We start from the raw sequence: 21,468 nt of genomic DNA on the forward strand, positions 1-21,468 counted from the left end.
TTTGTTTCCACATTTTGTCTCTCATAGTTGAGGTATCCGCTCACCGCTCCAAAGATGCTGCTTGCAGAAGGCTGGGCAGGAGTTTTTCAGGCAGTATTTAGGCGCTATTTTTAGTGATGTACCGCCTGAAAAAATCCTCAGTGTGAAAGGGGCCTAAAGCTAAAAAAAAATACAAATGTCACTTTCTTGCTACCACTGGAAGTCCTGTGGACTCAAGAGACAACAAAAACATCCACAAATCTCATTTCCCTCTCGGATTTGAATTTTCAGTTGGGTTTGCTATAATCCTTGCAATGTATATAAGTGATCTGCAGAAGATTGCACTCAGCCAAAGTGGAATTTAACTGTACCCACGACCGAGGAACTCATCGTAAATGAAACATAGTTTTCCTCGACGAGTTCCTTGTTTGGCTTGTCGAGAATCTTGACAAGCTTTCTTTCCGTACACACTGTCAAGACAAAATCTCATCGTTCTCAAACGCGGTGACGTAAAACACATACGACGGCACGATAAAGGGGAAGTTTGATTCCACTGGCACCACCCTTCTGAGCATGTGCGGGTTTCTAAGCATACACACGAACGTGTTTCTCATCGAAAACCAGCCCGACGAGGAAATTGAGACTCCCGACGAGGAAAAAAAGAACTTGTTCTCTTTTTTTCTCATCGAGTTCCATGACAGTTTTCTCGATGAAAAACATACACACGACCCTTTTCCTCTGCAAAAAAGCTCTGCCACCAATTTTCTTGATGGATTCTGTCGAGGAAAACGGTTGTGTTTACGAGGCCTACGTTTTATGTTTTTTTTTACAAGACATTTATCTATTTGGAGCTCTAACATCTAACCTTTCTGAGACTTAACAATTTTTTCTAGAAAAGAGGTATTCTTGATTTAAAAAAAATGATAATAATAATAAAAAATAAAAAATACGTTGGCTCTTACCTAACTGACAGGTTCCCAAATTTACATTTGCATGCATGTTACACATGTGTGGAAGTTTTCAATTGTTTTTTTTGGTGCTAATTCACATATATGCACCACTTTAAAAATAAATTATTCTGTCTTCATTGATAGCTATAAAAGGTACAAAGGATTGAACAAGAACATGGTGAACCATAGCGAAAAACATTACTTATAAAAGTCATGACTATCATGATATGCACTGCTTTGACATGTGTTGGCAAAATAGTTCATCCATCAGCACATGCTCGTCAAAAATACATTGCAACACAAGAGCATTAGTATGAATCCAGCCTGATTTTATCTAACCCTAAGGCCTCGTACACACGACCGAGTTTCTCGTCAAAAACCAGCAAGAAACTTCCTGGGAGATATTTTTTGCCGAGGAAACCGGTCGTGTGTACATTTTCGTCAAGGCAACTGTCGAGAAACTCGACAAGCCAAAAAGAGAGCAAGTTCTCCATTTCCTCGACGGGAATGGAGAAACTTGCCTTGTCGAGTTCCTCGACAGGCTAACAAGGAACTTGACGAGGAAAATGATGTGTTTCGCCCGTCAAGTTCCTTGGTCGTTGTCACGGTCCCTACCGTGCCAAGCAGACAGCGAGGCGTGGTCGCGCTCCAAGTGGCTCTGGGTGGTATTGAACCCGGGAACTCTCCGTTGCTGCTCCAGTTCTTTGCCTCTGAGCCACTCCTCAGTTGGTATTCTGCTTGCTGTCCATCTAAGCCTGGTTCTGAATGTTGTGCTGATTGCCTTTCTCTGGATCTCCTTGCAATCTGCACCTGTCTATCCTGGTCCAGCTGAGGCAGGTTACCCAATCAACCAGGGCATAAAACACTGCCTCACTTTGAGGGATGTGTCAGTTCATTGTTCTGTGATTGTCCTGTCTTTGCCAAAGGTTCCTGTGTTCCTGTGTTTGTTTCAGCTACAAGACTGACCCCGGCTTCTGACCCTGGCTACGTTTATCGTTCACTCTGAATTCTGGAATCCTGGACCACGGCTATACTTTGACTATCCTTGGCAAATCCCTATCTAGCCCCCGTGCACAGACTCACAGCCCAGGTAGTGTCTTACCTTATTACCGTGGGCTGTGTGTACCTGCAAGGGTGAGCTTACAACTCTGCAAAATGGACTCCACTCAAGGTAAGCCCTTACAGTCGTGTGTACGAGGCTTGTCATGGAAATTCAACTGAAGAACATGCAAAGAACAAAATAGGTCTGTGGTAGGGTTAGGGCCTGCAGAGAGCATGGGCCTGGTAGATATTGTGAATAACAAGTGAAAAATTACTAGCACCATAAAGAAATTTTACATCTATGAAGCTCAAATTTCATTTCTTACCATTACACAAGGATAAATTAGAAGAATGTCTCACTGATCAAGATGAAAATTCACCTGCTAGCCAATTTTTTTTTTTTTAAATCTAGACTTAAGATTGATGTTTTCTTAATGGGTCTTTATCACAAAACTCTAATTTGACTCTCTCCCTGCCCTTTCCACCCTGGTCAGAGTGTGGGAAAATTATTGAGGCTGAATAAATGATGTATGAAAACAGTGGAAAGTTTGTAATGTGTTGGCCAAGACCTTGAACTCAGATATCCTTTAAAAAATGTATTCCCCAAAGAATCTCAGGATAGTAGAGGAAAGAAAAAAAATCAATGTGACAGTGGAACGCCTCTGACATATTTCAAATGAGTTACAACAGTGAGAGATCAATCAATTTATTTCAGATAACTTTTTGAGCCTTACCCTGCTATCCTTTTATGCCACAAGGTTAACAGATGTAATGAAGACACATCTATTAGTCCACTCGGACAGTAAATTTAATCACCACTGCCAACGTATATCCTCCGTGTTCCCTAACTATCACCTCAATGGTTCTTCAACTACATCTCAATTCATTGCTTAGGCAAATACAAAGCAACTTCTGTTGACAAACATTAGGCTGATCTCTGAAAACATAAAAATTTACATCTCCATCTCCTTGCCCTGGAATGTTTGCATCGGCATCAATTTACCATGTTTTATTAATAACATTTTGAAACAGCATATTACAGTCAACAATGTGGAAATTATAGAAGTCACTTTTTATCAACACCTTAACATATCATTAAAACAGCCGTCGCGGCATGATAGATTGAGAGAGAGAGAGAGAGGAGAGGGAAAAAAAAGACTCAAACTGCAGATAAATTATCCACTCCCCAGTGGTTCCAAAACAATTACAGGATGCAGAGCAATCTAGTTAAATTTTATTCAAAAGCTTACTGCACTTGTGTTTTCTCTTATTTTTCTATCAATGAAACCCTTGAGGTTTAAACACAATTCATTATGTATGAGGCCCAACTTACATTGCTTGACTGTTGATTAATAGGAAGTTTGCTGTGTGTACATTTGCGACATTAGATGCATACAATATGCCATCTTATTTTTCCACCCAAGCTAATTATTTACAAAAATTACTACTTGAGACTAGCATTTATTAAAGATAGGCATCCCGTACCCGCCAGGCCCCAATAGGCTGGCCAGAATGAAGATCTTCTAAATGGAGTGACAACTTTCTAGAAAGGCAGGTATTAACACTGCAAATGCAGAAAATAAAGCGGAACAGGAACCATGTTGCTTGTCGTGTTCCGCTGCAATGAACAAAGAGGACTTAATTAGTTTAGGAAAAAAGGCATATTTTCCACTGCTAAACTTTTAGTGCTGTCTTTTTTTCTACAGAATCAGCCAAGGAATGCAAAGCTACTGTCGGCACATTTAAAAAGCCAACATGAAAAAAAAAAAATAGATTTTTTTTTTCTAGCTATAAAGATACAAAACCTAGAAATCTCATTAAATTGCTGGTTTATTAACCACTTCATTTTAAGAACCCCCTTCCCACCCATTTTTTTTTTTTTAGATGTGCTGTTTCCGTTTAAAAGTCTATCCTAACATTTACAATTTTTTTGGGCTTTAATGAGGTAGCAGATTTGGACATTTAATTAACCACTTGCTTACTGGGCACATAAACCCCCTTCGTTCCCAGGCGAAATTTCAGCTTACGGCACTGCGTCGCTTTAACTGACAGCTGCACGGTCGTGCGACGTGGCTGCCAAACAAAATTGACGTCCTTTTTTCCCCACAAATAGAGCTTTATTTTGGTGGTATTTGACCACCTCTGCGGTTTATATTTTTTGCACTATAAACAAAAAAAGAGCGACAATTTAAAAAAAAATATATTTTTTTCTTGTTGCTATAATAAATATCCCAATTTTTTTAAAAAAATATATATTTTTTTCTCAGTTAAGGCCGATACGTATTTTTCGACATATTTTTGTAAAAAAAAAAAAAAATCTCAATAAGCGACTGGTTTGCGCAAAAGTTATAGCGCCTACAAAATAGGGGACAGAATTATGATTTTTTTTTTATTATTTTTTTTTTACTAGTAATGGCGGTGATCTGCGATTTTTATTGGGACTGCGATATTGTGACGGACATATCGGACACTTTTGACACAAATTTGGCGCCATTCACATTTATACAGCGATCAGTGCTATAAAAATGCACTAATTACTGTATAAATGTGACTGGCAGTGAAGGGGTTAACACTAGGGGGTGAGGAAGGGGTAGCCTGGGTGTGTTATAACTGTGTGGGGGAGGGGGGTGACTGGGGGAGGTGACGGATGCTGTGTCTCTATGTACAAGGGACACAGATCGGTCTCCTCTCCTCTGACAGCACGTGGAGCTCTGTGTTTACACACAGAGCTCCACGTCCCTGCTGTCTTACCGACGATCGCGTGTACCCGGCGGACATCACGGCCGCCAGTTACACGCATCGGCTTCCCAGCTATGCGCCAGGACAGTGTTTACCCGCTGCGCGCCCCCCAGTGGCGCGCGCGGGTAATGCTTTTAAATGACGTCCAAAGACGTCCAGTTGCCACTTGAGAGCCGCGCTGTTGACGTCTTTTGTCAATAGCGCGGGTCTCAAGTGGTTAAAAATTGTTTTTTTTATAAAATGTAAATATAAATAAAAAAAGTGAATAATAGGAGAAAGGTATAGCCTATATCAGTGGTTCTCAACTCCTGTCCTTTAGGACCCAGTAACAGGCCAGGTTTGCAAGATAACTGAAAGACATGACAGGTGATATCATTTGCTGCTCAATGATTGCAGTATTCTAGTCTGCATCTCCTCAAGTTAATAATTAAAATCTGGCCCGTTGGTGGGTCCTGAGCACTGGAGTTGAGAACCACTGGCCTATATTTTACTATCAAAGTCTTGTCAAGAAAATATCCCTTTTTTTTTTTTTTGTTTCATAAGTTTTTATTGGGTGAACATGAAAGCATACAGGGTAATACAATGATACATCCAGAAAAAGAAAAAAAGTACTGAGAATATAGCTTAATTTGGCTTTGAACAGAAATTACTGCAAACATTTTTTTTTTTTTTTTTTTAAAACTTCAGCATACGGTCATGTGTTGCACGTCAATCCTCCCATGAAGAGGGCATATGAAAGGCATACAAGTAAGACATAGAAGATTGTACAATATTCATTATGCTTTATGAACCATAGGGTTCATCCCAGAACATTTTTGTTATGCCCATCTTGACCAGTATATAGGGTTTTTAGTAGTAGTAATTCTTTAATGGTCAAGAGGGGTAGGGAGGGGGTTGAGGAAGGGAGAGGGGAGGAAAAGAGAAGAAAGAAGAGGAGGAGAAGAGATAGTGGAAGAAAAAAAAAAAAAAAAAGGGAGGGGTAGAGGGTTTAACATAGATCTGCTTGACTTAGGGTGTTTATCAAGTATAATCCTTCCACTTCAGTGTATATTTTTTATAGTTTTGTTGCTGATACTTTTGAGTCTCAATGAATATTTGTGCTAGTTGTCTGTGAGTTCTTGAAAATCATCCAGTCACGCCATGTTTCTGAGAATTTCATTATTTTCTCCTGGGAAATGCTTATAAGTTCCTCTATTTTCTCTATGTTGTTTATTCTCCTGAACCATTCTGTCTTGGAGGGAATAATGTCGGAGCACCAATGGGTGGGAATACATTGTCGTGCAGCATTGATCATGAACATTGCTAGCGATTTCATGTAGCGTTTTCTTGGAAGAGAATTAAAATGTAAGAGATACTGTGCAGGAGTATAGCAAAGGTTCTCTGAGGTGACTAAGGTGATGGTCTCATGGACTGTTTTCCAGAAAGTTTGTATCAGAGGGCAGGACCACCAAATGTGGATCATCGAGCCTTCCTCTGACTTACATCTCCAACATCTGTCAGAGATAAGGGGAGAAAATTTGTGGAGAACAGATGGTGTTCTGTACCATCTGGTAATGATTTTAAAACTGCATTCTTGTGTGGCTACGTTGAGTGACCCTTTATGTGCGTACGTAAAAAAATTTTCCCCAGTTTTCATCAGTTAGGGATAAGTCTATATCTCTTTCCCAGTTTCGACATGACGAACTTGAAAAGTCTGACACATCTTCAAACAGGGATCTGTATAGATACGAGATGATGTGTCTGTGGGGGGTTTTTCTGGTACACAGGTCTTCCAGTTTTGTGAGTGGTTTTGTCCAGAGATGTGCACTGTCGGCTTTGGTCAGGTAATGTCTAATTTGTATGTAGTTCCAGTGTGGTATTGCGAAGGGTTTAATGATATCGTTTAGGTCTTCTCTAGATAATATTTTCCCTCTTTTATAGAAATGCATGGATAAGATTCGCTCATGGGGCCAGTGGAGTTTTAGAAAGTTTTTCTCAAGCCCGGGGGGGAATTCGGGGTTGTTTCTCAGTGACGTCAGGGGGCTAAGCCAGGGGGTCGCATTAGATTGTTTGAATGTGCTGTGAAAGATTTTTAAAGTAGGACCTATCATGGGGTGCGCTTTTATAGCCTTCAAGTGGTATTTAGGGTGGATCCATGGTAAGATATGCAGGTCTTAGGGGAACTGGAGACGCTCTAATTTAACCCAATCTTTGACTGCCTGGTGAATATTCCAGTCTACTATCCGTGTGAGGAGAGTCGCCTGATGGTATTTTTTAAGATCTGGTAATGCTATTCCACCTTTGTTCTTTGGTAAGTTTAATCTGCTAAGTTTAATCACAGAAGGTAAAACGAAAGGGGTCTCAATACTAATATCAAACCGAACCCCCTTTCAGGTACAAGACACTATGCTAGACCCGGGGGGTAGGTATATATTCATCAAAGGTAAACTTGAAAATCATCCAATGACAATTGCTAATGTTTATGCCCCAAATTCAAGACAGGTAACCTTCTTTCGCAAAATCAAAGACCTGCTGACAACCTTTGCCTCGGGCATTCTAGTCTTGGGAGGTGACTTCAATATCCCACTAGACCCCCTCATTGACACCTCTAACGGAACATCGAGCCTTCCCTACAGGGCTTTAAAACAAATCAAAATACAACTGAAAGAGCTGACGCTACATGACACTTGGAGAACCCTGTATCCCCAGACCAGAGATTTTACCTACTTCTCCAACACCCATCAAAAATACTCTAGAATAGACTATTTCTTCTTATCACAACCAGACCTAACCTTCCTAACAAACTCGACTATCGAACCTATGACACTATCTGACCATCATCCTATAACCCTTTCGCTGACTTTCCCTGAAAAAAAAACAGTGACAAAAACGTGGAGACTAAATACTGCAGTACTAAAAGACCCTGCTGACGTATCAGAACTATGCGAGAAACTTCTCGAGTATTTCTCTAGAAACGAAAATGATGAAACCTCCTCTCTAACGCAGTTGGAAGCACACAAATGCGTCATCAGGGGAGAATTCATCAAAAAAATAGCGAAGCTAAAAAGGGAAAGCCAACTAAAAATAAAATCCCTCATAGACCAGATCCACAAGCTAGAAATGTCACACAAAAGAGATATTGCCATCTCAACGCTTGATGAGCTAACTAAAATGAGAGCAGTTCTTGCAGAGGAACTAAATTTGAAAACAAAAAGACAATACGTACTGAGACACAGGATATATTATGAGCAGGGTAATAAAAGCGGGAAATTACTTGCGAAGGCAGTTCAAAGCAAAAAAGTTTCTTCAACGATACATCAAATTAGAGATAAACAAGGGAAATCATATTCCACAAACGAGGAGATCGCCAACCAGTTTGAAGCATATTACCATTCCCTTTACAACCTTCCGTCAGACCCAAAATGCCCCCAAACTTCAGAGAAAAGAGCTAAAATGATCCAGGAATTTCTAGAAAAGTACAGCCCACCTAAGCTTGCCACAAACAAAGCCCAAGAACTAGAAGCTCCTATTTCAGGACCAGAATTTGATAAAGCAATTAAAGAGATGAAAATAGGCAAGGCGCCAGGACCAGATGGTTTACCCTTACAATACTACAAAACGTTCATCGACATCCTGAAGCCAAGATTCCTGAAGACATTCCAAACTTAGCAGATCCCTTTTACTTCCTGTCCTGGAGTCCCAACAGGAAATCCCTCAAAGTGTTACTAAACCCGGGACTCTGCATTCACTATATCTGGTCTCCCACAGTACACAGAACATGGAAATGTAATAGTTTTAGTAAACATAAACTGCTAAATACCTTTTCTCCTCAGCAGTATAAAGCAGTCGTATGACTTCCATTAGTGTCTGGATAAAGCTAGTAGAAGGAGCTTTCATTCTCCTCTGACTGTCCTATAACATAACATTTGGCCAATTCTTGTAGATTAGATTTTTTTTTTTTCTCTTTACACATGGCCATTGACATCAAATTTCCTTCTTTGCAGCCACTTTATGTCTGCTTATGGGCAGCACAGCGGGTTTGGGATAGCACATCTGCCTTACAACACTGGGGTCGTTGATTCGAGACCCATCCAGGACACTAGCTGCATGCAGTTTGCATATTCTCCATGTTGCACATGTAAGGTTTTGCACAGAGCACGGTGGCATAACACATTTGTCTTTAACCACCTTCTGAGTGGACGTTCAGAATGCAGCGGTGCGATCCCAAAGCGCTCGTGTGACCCGGACACGGCGCATCTCTGATTGGCAGGAGGGCTGTGTGACTGGCCCTCCTGATCACATGATGGCTGTGTCCAATCACAGCTGTCATGTGATGTAAATAGAGAGCTGGTTGCTATAAGATAGGCTCTCCTCACATGGAAGTTGTCAGTGACTGGGAAAAAACCATGGGAATCAATCTCACCTTCGTTGAGATCCCTTCATTGGTTGCCCGTAAAAGACAGAATCACTTTCAAAGCTCTCTGTCTAACGCATAAGTGTATTCTGGGAAATGCCCCCCAATATCTATGCGAGAAACTAAAAGCTCACAACACCAATCGCGTTCTGCGATCCACCAACCAAAATCTACTCCAGATACCCAAAGTCAGATACAAGTCCAAAGGAGAACGAAGATTTGCGGTCCAATGACCCAGACTATGGAAAGCTCTACCAACCACCATCCGACTGGAGGTAAACCACCTGGCCTTCAGAGGAAAGATCAAGACCCATCTCTTCTGAGGGCCCAGGGAATGGATACCAAGCGCCCAGAGGCGATTCAGTTCGCATGTGTTGCGCTATATAAGTTTCTCACTCACTCACTCACTCAGTGAGGAGATGAGAGCGGATCGCTGCATCCGGTCGGTGATCCGTGAGTATGAGCGTTTTTTACAGCCTTTTTACACACTGATCACTGGCCCAGTGTCCCCACACACATTTCCCCACACAGTGTAAACACACAAGTCCCCAAAATAGTGTCCCCACACAGTAAAAACACCTGTCCCCCACATATGTAACAGTAAAATCACATGTCCCAATGATCATCTGCACACAATGTCAGTGATCACCTGCGCACATCTGTACATGATCACCTTCCTACATATGTCCGTGATCACACAAACCAATTATTATACACTTAACTGGATTTTTTTTTACCAAAGACATGTAGCAGAATACATTTTGGCTTAAATTTATGACAAAATTAGATTTTATTGGATTTGTTTTAAACTAAAAAGAAGAAAATATAGTTTTTTTCTAAACTTCTGCTCTTTTTCCCGCTTATATCGCAAAAAATAAAAACCAGAATCATGAATAGATACCACCAAAATAAAAGTCTATTTGTGTGAACAAAATGATAAAAATGTCATTTGAATACAGTGTAGCATGACCGCGCAATTGTCATTGAAAGTGCGAGAGCGATGAAAGCTGAAAATTGTCTTGGGAAGGAAGGGGCAGAGATTGCCGCTCCAGGCAGGTCTTGTTGGGTGCAAATCTTCTTCTCAGGAACTGAGGGTGCTAGCAATGCACATGGCAAATAAGAACAAAAGATGATCAGGACAGCCGCACTCCAATCCAACGTAACTTTAATGTAAAAAACTGGAAACAGGCACTACAAGTCACAGCAATGGAACCTAGGACAGCTGACGCGTTTCACACTAACTTGAGTTAGTTTCACACTAACTTCCGCCCCCTTACTTGGGAAGGAAGGGGGCAGAAGTGCCCAGTATTGAAGTGGTTAAAGAGCGTTGTCACCCTGTAACAGGAAGTGCCCAAACAAGGACCTTAAGAGCAAGATCACCACTTATTTTAGGGAGAGCTGCAGATTTAAAGATACTAGACATGGTTTTCAAGGTTATCTTAACTTTTTTTAGTTATATACAGGGCTTTTTTTCTCAGACAATAGGTGCAGGAACTCCCCCTTTCCAAGTCACCCCTTTTCTCCGCCCTCTACTCACCTCCCAGTGCCGCCCCTTTTAGACAATATAGAACCAAGTATCATTTTGTGGTGCTAAGAAATTTGTATGGAATTTGGTAATGATATCAAGAGAAACTGTAAAATAGATCCCATTGACAACGTCCAATGACGAAACGCATCTGGGAGGACGTGCAGTGACATCACGCTCAGGAGGAAGGGCTCCGTTCATGTGTTCGCCGGCCGGCAACAAAACTTTTTTAACTGCTTGCTTATTTCTTTGAAAATGTGAGTAATATTTTACTGTTTATTTTAATTAAAAATCCTTTGCGAAATTACACTATGTTTGCCATTTCTATGCATGATCGTACGGTGGTTTGCTGTCAAGTCTGCTGAGTTAAGGTGTGGATTCTGATCCAGGGAGTGAGATCTCTCCCCAAAGGCCGTGGCTGGGTTATAGCCGACTGCTGTTTTATGCAGCCTATCTGGTAAGCTGCTTGTATCAACTGGTGGTGGGCTCTCACGGAAGAGTGAAGTGTGCTGTGATATCACGGTGGTGACTGAAATTACTCCATGTGTAGCAGACTTATGCCCATTTTGGAAGCAGTATAGACCTACTTTCCATCGAACCAGTCCCCGCAGAAAACCAATATTATATATGGACTATTGATCATACTGAGTCCGGGTGCTATGGCGCAGCTCTAAACCCCCCTTTTTTCTGTAAAATAGATCCCCTGTAGCCAGCAACAATAGATCCCACTAACAAAAATGGACCAACCACAACAAAATCTCCCCCCCAGCAACAATAGACTCCCGGCAGCATCGACAGATCTCCGCACAGCCAGCATTAATAGACTCTCTGGCTGCCATCAACAATATACCCCTCTCCCAACAGTAGACCTCTTTCAGCAACTGAGCCCCCAGCAACATAAGACCCTCCCCAGCAACAATAAATCCCCCACCAGCAAAAATAGACCTCCCCAGCAACAATAGACCCCCCTGCACAAATAGATCCCCAGCAGTGAGCAATACCCTGCACACACCCCAGCACCCCTTGCAATTACATATAGTCAGTCCAGGAGGTGCCGGAAATGCGTTCCCACTGAAAAAAAAACCTGGTTATATATGATATTTTAGTGATTGGGTTTGCACCTACTTTAATGCAGAAGGAGGAAATAACAATGGAAGGCAGAAAGGCAAGTTAAGAGGAATCAATGAGAAGTTTTGTTGCCTCCGCAGTTATGTGTTTGCTTCATTGCCAGCCGGCACAACATGACATTTTGCAGTAATAATGGGCAGAAGAGTTTTCATTTTTAATAACATGAGGTGAGAACGTGTACACAGCTGTCAACATCCTCAGCAAGGGAACCTGACAGTACCGCACATCGTCTAAAGTGGACAAACCTTGGACAGCCAGTTGACAAAAGAAACGCTATATTTTCTGGCTGGTTACCCGTCACGTCCAATATAATTTAGTCTAGATGTTTAGATATTTACTACCGATGTAAAGTAATTGTAGCTCTCACTGCTGACATCCACCACCTATTTTGCATAGGATTGTCATGCATAATTTAAGGTTATACTGCACAGTGTCAGCAATATACCTTGTGGAACGGAGAAATAAGAAAAAACAGAAAAGAAAAATAGAAAAAAAGAAAAAACAAAAGACCATTTGGATGTGGTATCTAATAAAGCCAGATTCAAATTTCATGTATAAATTTAACATTACTAGTGTGGTATATATTGCAGAAGAAAAGCAGCTGAATAAATCAAAGTTATGCGCGTCAGTTAAAGCAAATCATGTCTTTTTACCCTGCTAGAGATTTGTTTTCAAACTCAATTCATTTTTCAGGAGAGAATGCACTTGTATTTTGATTCAATTTTATTTCCGGCAATGTTATTCGTTTCTGTGCGTTATTGATTTCCACGCCTTTCATGATTTACATAGCGTCTGTCTGCGACTGAACAGAATCTGATGGCAGCCAAGATGTTTCCTTTTTATAATAGATTAGACGGAAGTAGACAAAACTAAATAGGAGGAAAAAACAAGATGTCACTTGTTGGCCCACAACGAGGTAGGCCGGTACGTGGTACGTCCACACTGGCGTGTTTAAATGCACCCAGACTGCACTGCGTTACACTCGGCTCTTTCAGGCACATTACATAAAGAAGGTAAAACTTTGCAGCACTAGCTAAATGATTTCCTCAAGTTCTGTACACATGAAGAGATACTGACGAGCACAGAAGAAGACAAATATAATAAGCAATGCTTGCCATTTACCACATACTGTATAATTGTCTGCCTTTGTGCACAGGGTCACTTTTGCATGTTTAACCACCTCAATACTGGGCACTTTCACCCCCTTCCTGCCCGGGCCAATTTTCAGCTTTCAGCGCTGCTAGGCGGCACTGGTGGGCACTGATAGGTGGCACTGATGGGCATTGATGGGTGGCACTGATGGGCAGCAATGGTGGGCATTGATGGACAGCACTGATGAGCATTGATGGGCAGCACTGAAAGCCAGAACTGACTGGCATCACTAATGGGCACTGACTGCTGGCACTGGTGGCACTTTATTGTAATCAGGGCACTGATGATCAGTGCCCTGATTACCTGTCTTGCTGTCCCCTGCGAGGAGATGCCGCTGATCAGTTCTCCTCATCACACACTCTGTAAGTGTAAGACGGTGAGAGCCGATTGGACACAGCCTATCACATGGTTAAAGAGCCACGTCATCTGCTCTTTACAGATATCGGGGGTGTTGCTAGGATATGGCATGGGCTCGATTGCCGCACTGCACACCCCCGTGGCCATTCTGGGGCAACATCATATGACGTCTACCCAGAACGAGAGCCGCACCGCCCAGCCGTCATTTGACGGTGGGCGGCAAGTAAAAGAAAATTCAGGAATTGAAAAAAAAATATATACTCACTTAGGTTTATGTAGCATCAGTCTGATGCCACATCTGTCCCCCACTGACTCTAAGACCAAAAACTGAGTGATCAAAGACGGATTATGTCTCAGTTCTTAGTCTTCAATGAGCAGAAAACCGGTGACTTTCAGTCACCATCTCTCTGCTCTGTCCCTCCAGTGCTTACTGGTGCGCTGGGCTGTGGAAGGGGGCAGGATCAGCTGGCACAGGCTCTCAGCAGAGCATTTATGCCTAGTACACATGGGCTGAACTTCGAGAGACATCGGCCTGTTCAATAAAAACCTGCCGATATTCTGCCCGTGTGCATGTCAGCCAGTCTGACAGAAGCTGGCCAAACTATTAGTGTGGACCAGTTGTGTGATGTTACCCCACTGTCATCTGAAAATGGGTGCCAGGAGAGCAGAACAAAGTGCACATAGCGTTTTTACAAATGTTTTTTGTCATTCATTAAAAAAAGTTTGTAAAATAAGGCATACATTAGAAATGTCTGGTATTTATCACACAAAACTGATTGGTATTTTATCGCATTTCATCATATCCAGTGGGGGTTACTTCTTTTCCGGTGGACAATTCTGAGGGACCTTGGAGAAGAAGGAATGATGCTGAAGAGTCTGGCAGTAAAGCCCAATGTTTTGGATCTTGTGGAATAAATGGTGCTTTTTTAAACACTTCCATGCCCTGCCCATTGAGGTGTGGCACCTCCTTACCAAATACAGTTCATACATTCCTTAAATATATTTCATGCCTGGACCACTACCTATTTAATTCATATATTTATTTACTTTAGTGATTTGACCTTAACATTGTTGTGTGTGGTATTTACCAAGTGTTTTTGTTTTTTGTGGTAAATACCGCATTAAGAGATAGTGAACTGACATTTTTAATATTGCGTGTGATATTTGAAAAAAGTGTGTCACGTGACCCAAATATCACATGCAATATCCTTCAGTGAATTGAGCTTGCAGTGCCTGATGGGTTCCAGTTCCCATTGACGTATTGGTAAACCAATACGTTACTGACATTTAGCTTGCTAAAGGGCTATACAGTAATCAGCCATAACATTATTGACCCATCAAAACCCATCCAGGCATAAACTCAGGGGTGTATTTAGCTGCCCTAGGCCTGAATAAACTCGTGCACCCCCTAATTTAAATATGACCCACCCCTTCCTGTCAAGGCCACACCCCTTGCATTTTAAGACCCACCCTGAAATTTTCAAGTGGGGGCACTAGTTCTGATGGCCAGGGGGGGGGGAATGGATTCCCTGAATTTGCAGATTATCCCCCCCCCCCACAGTTGCAGAATGCCAACCGCCCACATACTGGAAGCAGTGTGGCCGATTTATGGGGGCGCTAAACGAATTTTCCCAACAGTGTAGCGCAAGCCGGTGGGGACACCGGCACTGTCCGTGCTGCCCCCCTGCAAAGTGCTGCCCTAGGCCTGGGCCTTGTTGGCCTAGGCCAGGATACAGCATTGCATAAACTCCACCAGACCTCTGCAGGTATGATGTCGTATCTGGCACCAAGCTGTCTGTAGCAAATCCTTTGGTCAGGTCAGGTAAGTTGAGAGGTGGGGCTTCCATAGATCTGTTTTTTTTGTCAGCACCTCCCACAGATGCTCAACTGGATTGAGATCTGGAGAATTCGGAAGCCATGTCACCATCTCAAGCCTGTTGTTGTGTTCCTCAAACCATTCTTAAATTTAGCAGAGTAGACCACCTTCGTCCATTGCTCCTGTGGTCCAGTTATTCCATTCCCCTGCACATTGTAGGCTTTTTTGGCCGGGATCTGCTGATTGGCTTAGCAAATCACTGTACAAAAGCCCTGTGTTTATTACCACATTAATTCACTGCTAAAAGTACTTGACTACATTCCTATGCTCAAGACCAGCTGTCATGGGGCTGAAAATTAAAGTGAATATTACTTGGTGTTAAAAACGTTATTTTAAAACAATGCAGAGATTTGTTAGGAACTTAGGGAGGCAAAGGAGTGCGGCAATGCTGACTTTTTTGGTAGCCATAGTTGAGCTTATTGGCCCGGATTCACGTAGAAGCGCGTATCTTTGTGCGGGCATAACGTATCCTATTTACGTTACGCCTCCGCAAATTTGACAGGCAAGTGCCGTATTCTCAAACCAAAGTTACGGCAGCGTAGCGTAAATAGGCCGGCGTAAGCCCGCCTAATTCAAATGTGGTAGATGTGGGCGTGTGTTATGTAAATTTAATGTGACCCCACGTAAATGACGTTTTTTACGAACGGCGCATGCGCCCTCCGTGAAAATATCCCAGTGCGCATGCGCCAAATTAACCCGCAAGAAGCCAATGCTTTTGACGTGAACGTAAATGACGCCCAGCCCTATTCGCGAACGACTTACGCAAACAACGTAAAATTTTAAAAATTCGACACGGGAACGACGTCCATACTTAACATTGGTACGCCTCATCTACGCCTCATATAGCAGGGGTAACTTTACGCCGGGAAAAGCCTAACGTAAACGGCGTATCTGTACTGCGTCGGCCGGGCGTACGTTTGTGAATTGGCGTATCTAGCTGATTTACATATTTCTAGGTGTAAATCAGCGTACACGCCCCTAGCGGCCAGCTTAAATATGCAGTTAAGATCCGACGGCGTAAGAGACTTATGCCGGTCGGATCTAATACACATCTATGCGTAACTGATTCTAAGAATCAGGCGCATAGATACGACGGCTCGGACTCAGAGTTACAACGGCGTATCTGGAGATACGCCGGCGTAACTCGTACGAGAATCCGGGCCAGTATTATTATTATACAGAATTTATATAGCGCCAACAGTTTGTGCAGCGCTTTACATCTATAATGTTCTAAAAAAAAAGCTAGCACACAAAAGGGGATAAACATTCATGAGCGTTAAGAATTGCCAAACAACATAATTGCAATAGAAGCATAAAAGGAGAACTTAAGTCTGGATAAATATCACCACAAAACATACATTATGCTCGGTTATGCGCATTTGCTCTTTATTGTATCTGCCTAAAAGCTGCAATACCTGCGAACAAAAGGGAAAAGTGCAGTAGGTCATTGCATTCAATTAAAAGTCCATGATTAACATTACGGTTAAATAATACCTTAATTTTCCTTTAAGTGCCCCTCATATGCCCCCTTTGTTTTTCAAAGTACGCTACCAGATCTTAGATGTAAGCTTCTATCTGTATATGATATCAAGGCCAACCTTGACCATGCAGAATTTACTGCATGCAGGCCTGTTTCATAGAGCTGAATCATTACCTTTCTTGCTCCTTGGTGAAAAGAGACAGGTAGTCCATTCCAAACTATAGAAATTAAAGCGGAGTTCCGCCCCCCCCCCCAAAAAAAGAAGAAAAGTCAGCAGCTACAAATTCTTACCTGTCCAGGGCGCCCCGCCATGTCCGCACCTGAAGCTGACTTGTCCCTTGCCTCCTGGGTGGCGCCTTGTCGCTTCACAGCCTGGTTTCCTACTGCGCATGCACTAGTTGTGCAGCGCGTCCTGACTGGTCCCTGCTGTCTTCTGGGACCTGTGTGTCTCCCAGAAGACCGTGGGGGAAGGGGCCAGACATGGCGTAGATCACCGCAGATTCTATCGCCGGATGTGGGAACAAATACCTGTATTAGACAGGTATTTGCTCCCCCCCTGAAAGGTGTCAAATGTGAGGAGGAACTGGATAAGTGGAAGTTAAATTTTTGGGTGGAAATCCACTTTAACTGTGCTTACTGCCTGAAGCCTCGTACACACGACCGAGAAACTCGACGGGCGAAACACATAGTTTTCCTCGTCGAGTTCCTTGTTAGGCTGTCGAGGAACTCGGCAAGGCAAGTTTCTCCATTCCTGTCGAGGAAAAACAAGACATGCTCTCTTTTTGACTTGACGGGATCCTCGACAGTTTCCTCGTCGAAAAATGTACACACGACCGGTTTCCTCTGCAAAAAAAAAAATCCCAGCAAGTTTCTTGCTGGTTTTTGCCTAGAAACTCGGTCGTGTGTACGAGGCCTGACAAGGAGTAGGTCAAGGCTACACAAACAGCCAGATGTCTGCCTGAGTGCTCTGGTATTGCATTGTAGAAAAAGAAAGACAAGGGGGTTATTCAACCAAAAGTATTATTTTTTTTTAAATAAAATACTACCGGTAATAGAGGGGTTCTGACTAAGTTCCATGACCTATTTTTCTCTTGTTAAAAAAAAAGTTTTATGACGTACTGCACAGTAAGTTAATATATAGCCCCATGTGTCTACATTACGCCATAATGTTTTGTATGCATTCATGCTGCATCCTGCAGAGAATTTTAGTGCACAAAACAGCGGCAAAGCACACGCAAAGTCTATGCACACTCAGAAACACCATCTGCTCTTTGTGGGGGTCTGTCTGGTATAAAATATAAAACAAGAAAGCAGTCTGAATTGACTACTGTGCTGCAAACAGCACAATAAAAGCATAGTAGTCATAGCCATCTATAGCAATAGTGAAGACCACTTAAAATGCCATCAAATATTAATCATTTAGCTGCTGGGCAAATTGGTGCATTTGTTGTGAATGTGATGCTCTCATGCTAAGATAGTAAAAACATTAGTCCTTAAATGATAGGCAGGATTTCTATAGGACATTCCCGGTTTCAGACAGTAGGCTAATGTTCCTATTTTGAATAAAAAAACTGCATTTGTTTAGATCATGGAAGATTTCCTGTGAGTACACAAACAATCCTTATTAAATATGCTTTAGGCTTCATTTCCATGGACGTTTTTACAACCACTTTTTTTAGCCTTTTTTACAGCTTAAAAACGCCTGTCCACGTTTTGAGCTGGAGCTCAAAAACGCAGCGGTAGCGTTTTTGCACGTTTTTGAGCGTTTTTTAACGTCTGTCGTTTTTACAGTTCTAAAGCTGGAGCTTCAGAACGCACTGGTCCTGTTTTTTTTTTTGCAGCTTAAAAACGGCTCAGCCATCTACAGCTCAAAAACGTCATGGTGGGCATGGATAGCCATTTTTAAGCTGCAAAAAACGCTCAGAAAAGTGTCTGTAAAAACGTCCATGGAAATGAAGCCTTATAAGTTGTTTTTATTTTAAATAAAATCCAAGCTAATACCAAATAAATACCACCACAAACAGCTCAATCCTACCCCCAATTCGACTACTTAATGCAATACTAAGCACTGGATTGTTAAAAGTGTTGTGCAAGTACTCTGGGATGAGCTGCAAGACACTGAGCAGGGTGCCACTGCATGACCTTGGATGGCAGATGTCTCCCCACCTGTCATTCCTAGGGAAGTATCTGCATAGCTATGGCCATCTTAACCACTTGCTTACTGGGCACATATACCCCCCTCCTGCCCAGGTGAAATTTCAGCTTCCGGCACTGCGTCGCTTTAACTAACAATTGCGCGGTCGTGCGACGTGGCTCCCAAAAAAAATTGACGTCCTTTTTTCCCCACAAGTAGAGCTTTCTTTTGGTGGTATTTGATCACCTCTGCGTTTTTTTTTTTTGCGCTATAAATCAAAAAAGAGCGAATTTTTTTTTTAAAAAAACAATATTTTTTACTTGTTGCTATAATAAATATCCCGATTTTTTTTTAAAAAACAAAATTTTTTCTCAGTTTAGGCCGATACGTATTCTTCTACATATTTTTGGTAAAAAAATCGCAATAAGCGACTGGTTTGCGCAAAAGTTATAGCGCCTACAAAATTGGGGACAGAATTTTTTTTTATTTATTTATTTATTTTTACTAGTAATGGCGGCGATCTGCGATTTTTATTGGCACTGCGACATTATGGCGGACACATCGGACACTTTTGACACATTTTTGGCACCATTCACATTTATACTGCGATCAGTGCTATAAATATGCACTAATTACTGTATAAATGTGACTGGCATTGAAGGGGTTAACACTAGGGGGTGAGGGAGGGGTTAAATGTGTACCCTGCCTAGTGTTTCTAACTGTGGGAGGTGACCGATCTGTGTCCCTATGTACAAGGGACACAGATCGGTCTCCTCTCTCCCTGACAGGACGTGGATCTGTGTGTTTACACACACAGATCCACGTCCTTGTCTCTGATGGCCGCCAGGCACGCGCATCGATATCTCAGTGATGCGGCGATTATGCACGTGCCGCTGTCGGCGGCGCTCGTGCGCCCCCCCAGTGGCTGGAGGTCGTATATAGACGACCACCCGGCAATTATAATCCACACTGCGGCCCTATAAAGTCGTATGGCCGGCAGGAAGTGGTTAAAGTAAATCTGTTCTTTGCCCATACAGCGCAGTGCAACAGGTTCCTACTAATGTAGACCTGTACAGATGCATAGATTCCCTTTGTTGCCCTTTCACCCCATTCCTGTGTCAGCCATGAGTTGTTGCAGTTGTAGCTTACATACAATTAAAGACTCACCATGTAATAGCACTGTTACATGTAATGAGTCAGTATTTTCTTCAGCTCTCAGCTCTAAGGATGCAGCAGGGGAGCAAAAGAAAGATACGTATATGCTGCTGAGAATATTAGAGATTACAGTGAATCTTTTCCTTGAAATGTAAAGACATTATTGGACCTTTCTAACAGGAAATGGAAGAAAAGAGGAGCCTAATCAGTGTTCATGGCAATGCACATGCTTGTTCTTTTTTTAAATGTTCTGCCTTTTTGCATTGACATCTGATTGACTACAAGACAAGACAGGGTGGATAAAAATCAAAAAAAAATTTTAATCTTATTTTTTTATTTTTTATTTAAATCAGATTTTTTGTTTTTATTTACATTTATTTTAATAAAATGTTTTTGGAGTAAAATCTTTCTAAAGATAGTTTGTTATTTAAGATAAAATAATAATTTAGTTTATACAGCATGAAATGGTGCTGCTTAGATATTAGACGTGTTCCTATTGAAAGTATCTCTCCAAAAACGCAATTTTTGTTGCAGGGGATGCCTGAAATCTGAATTGTATCTTAAAGTGGAGGTTCACCCAAAAAATACATTTTTAACATTAGATTGAGGCTATTTAAGGGGAGCAGAAACGGGTATTTTCTTTAAAATCAATGCCGTACTTACCGTTTTCGAGATATATGTTCTCCCGCCGCTTCCGGGTATGGGCTGAGGGACTGGGCATTCCTATTTGATTGACAGCCTTCCGACCGTCGCATACAGCGCGTCACAAGTTTCCGAAAGTAGCCGAACGTCGGTGCGCAGGCGCCGTATAGAGCCGCACCGACGTTCGGCTTCTTTCGGCAACTGGTGACGCGCTGTATGCGACTGTCGGAAGGTTGTCAATCAAATAGGAACGCCCAGTCCCGAAGATCATACCCGGAAGCGGCGGGAGAACATCTATCTCGAAAACGGTAAGTACGGCATTGGTTTGAAAAAAAAAACCCGTTTCTGCTCCCCTTAAATAGCCTCAATCTAATGTTAAAAAAAATGTTTCGGGTGAACTCCCGCTTTAAGCCGTGTACACACGATCGGTTTGTCCGATGAAAACAGACCGATCGTGTGTGGGCCCCATCGGTCTTTTTTTCATTGGTGTTAAAAAATAGAACATGTTTTAAAATTTTCCTATGGATAAAAAAACAATAGAAATATCTGATCATCTGTGTGGAACTCCATCGGAGAAAAATACACGCATGCAAAGAATCAAGTCGACGCATGCTCGAAAGCATTGAACTTCATTTTTTTTGGCTTATCGTAGTGTTGTACGTCACCGCGTTTTGGCACGGTCGGATTTTTGACCGATGGTGTGTAGGCAAGACTGATGAAAGTCAGCTTCATCGGATATCCGGCGAAAAAATCCATCGGATTAGATTCCATCAGATATCCGATTGTGTGTACAGGGCCTAAGACAGACTTCTGGCAAAATTGGTGAGCCAATCACACAAGCAGGAAATTAGGGGCCAGATCCTCAAAAGAGATACGCAGGCGGATCTGCTGTTCTGCCTGCATATCCCTGTTTCTAT

The 21,468-nt window shown here is 42.2% G+C and overlaps 1 protein-coding gene across 1 annotated transcript in view; it reads right to left on the bottom strand.

Moving 5' to 3' along the window:
• The window catches only part of MGMT (O-6-methylguanine-DNA methyltransferase), a 622,894-nt gene that overhangs the window by 226,618 nt on the left and 374,808 nt on the right, over positions 1-21,468 (bottom strand). The gene's annotated exons all lie outside the window — the stretch shown is intronic.

This window comes from Rana temporaria, chromosome 8 (assembly GCF_905171775.1).
Source record: "Rana temporaria chromosome 8, aRanTem1.1, whole genome shotgun sequence".
Classification (NCBI taxonomy): Eukaryota; Metazoa; Chordata; class Amphibia; order Anura; family Ranidae; genus Rana; species Rana temporaria.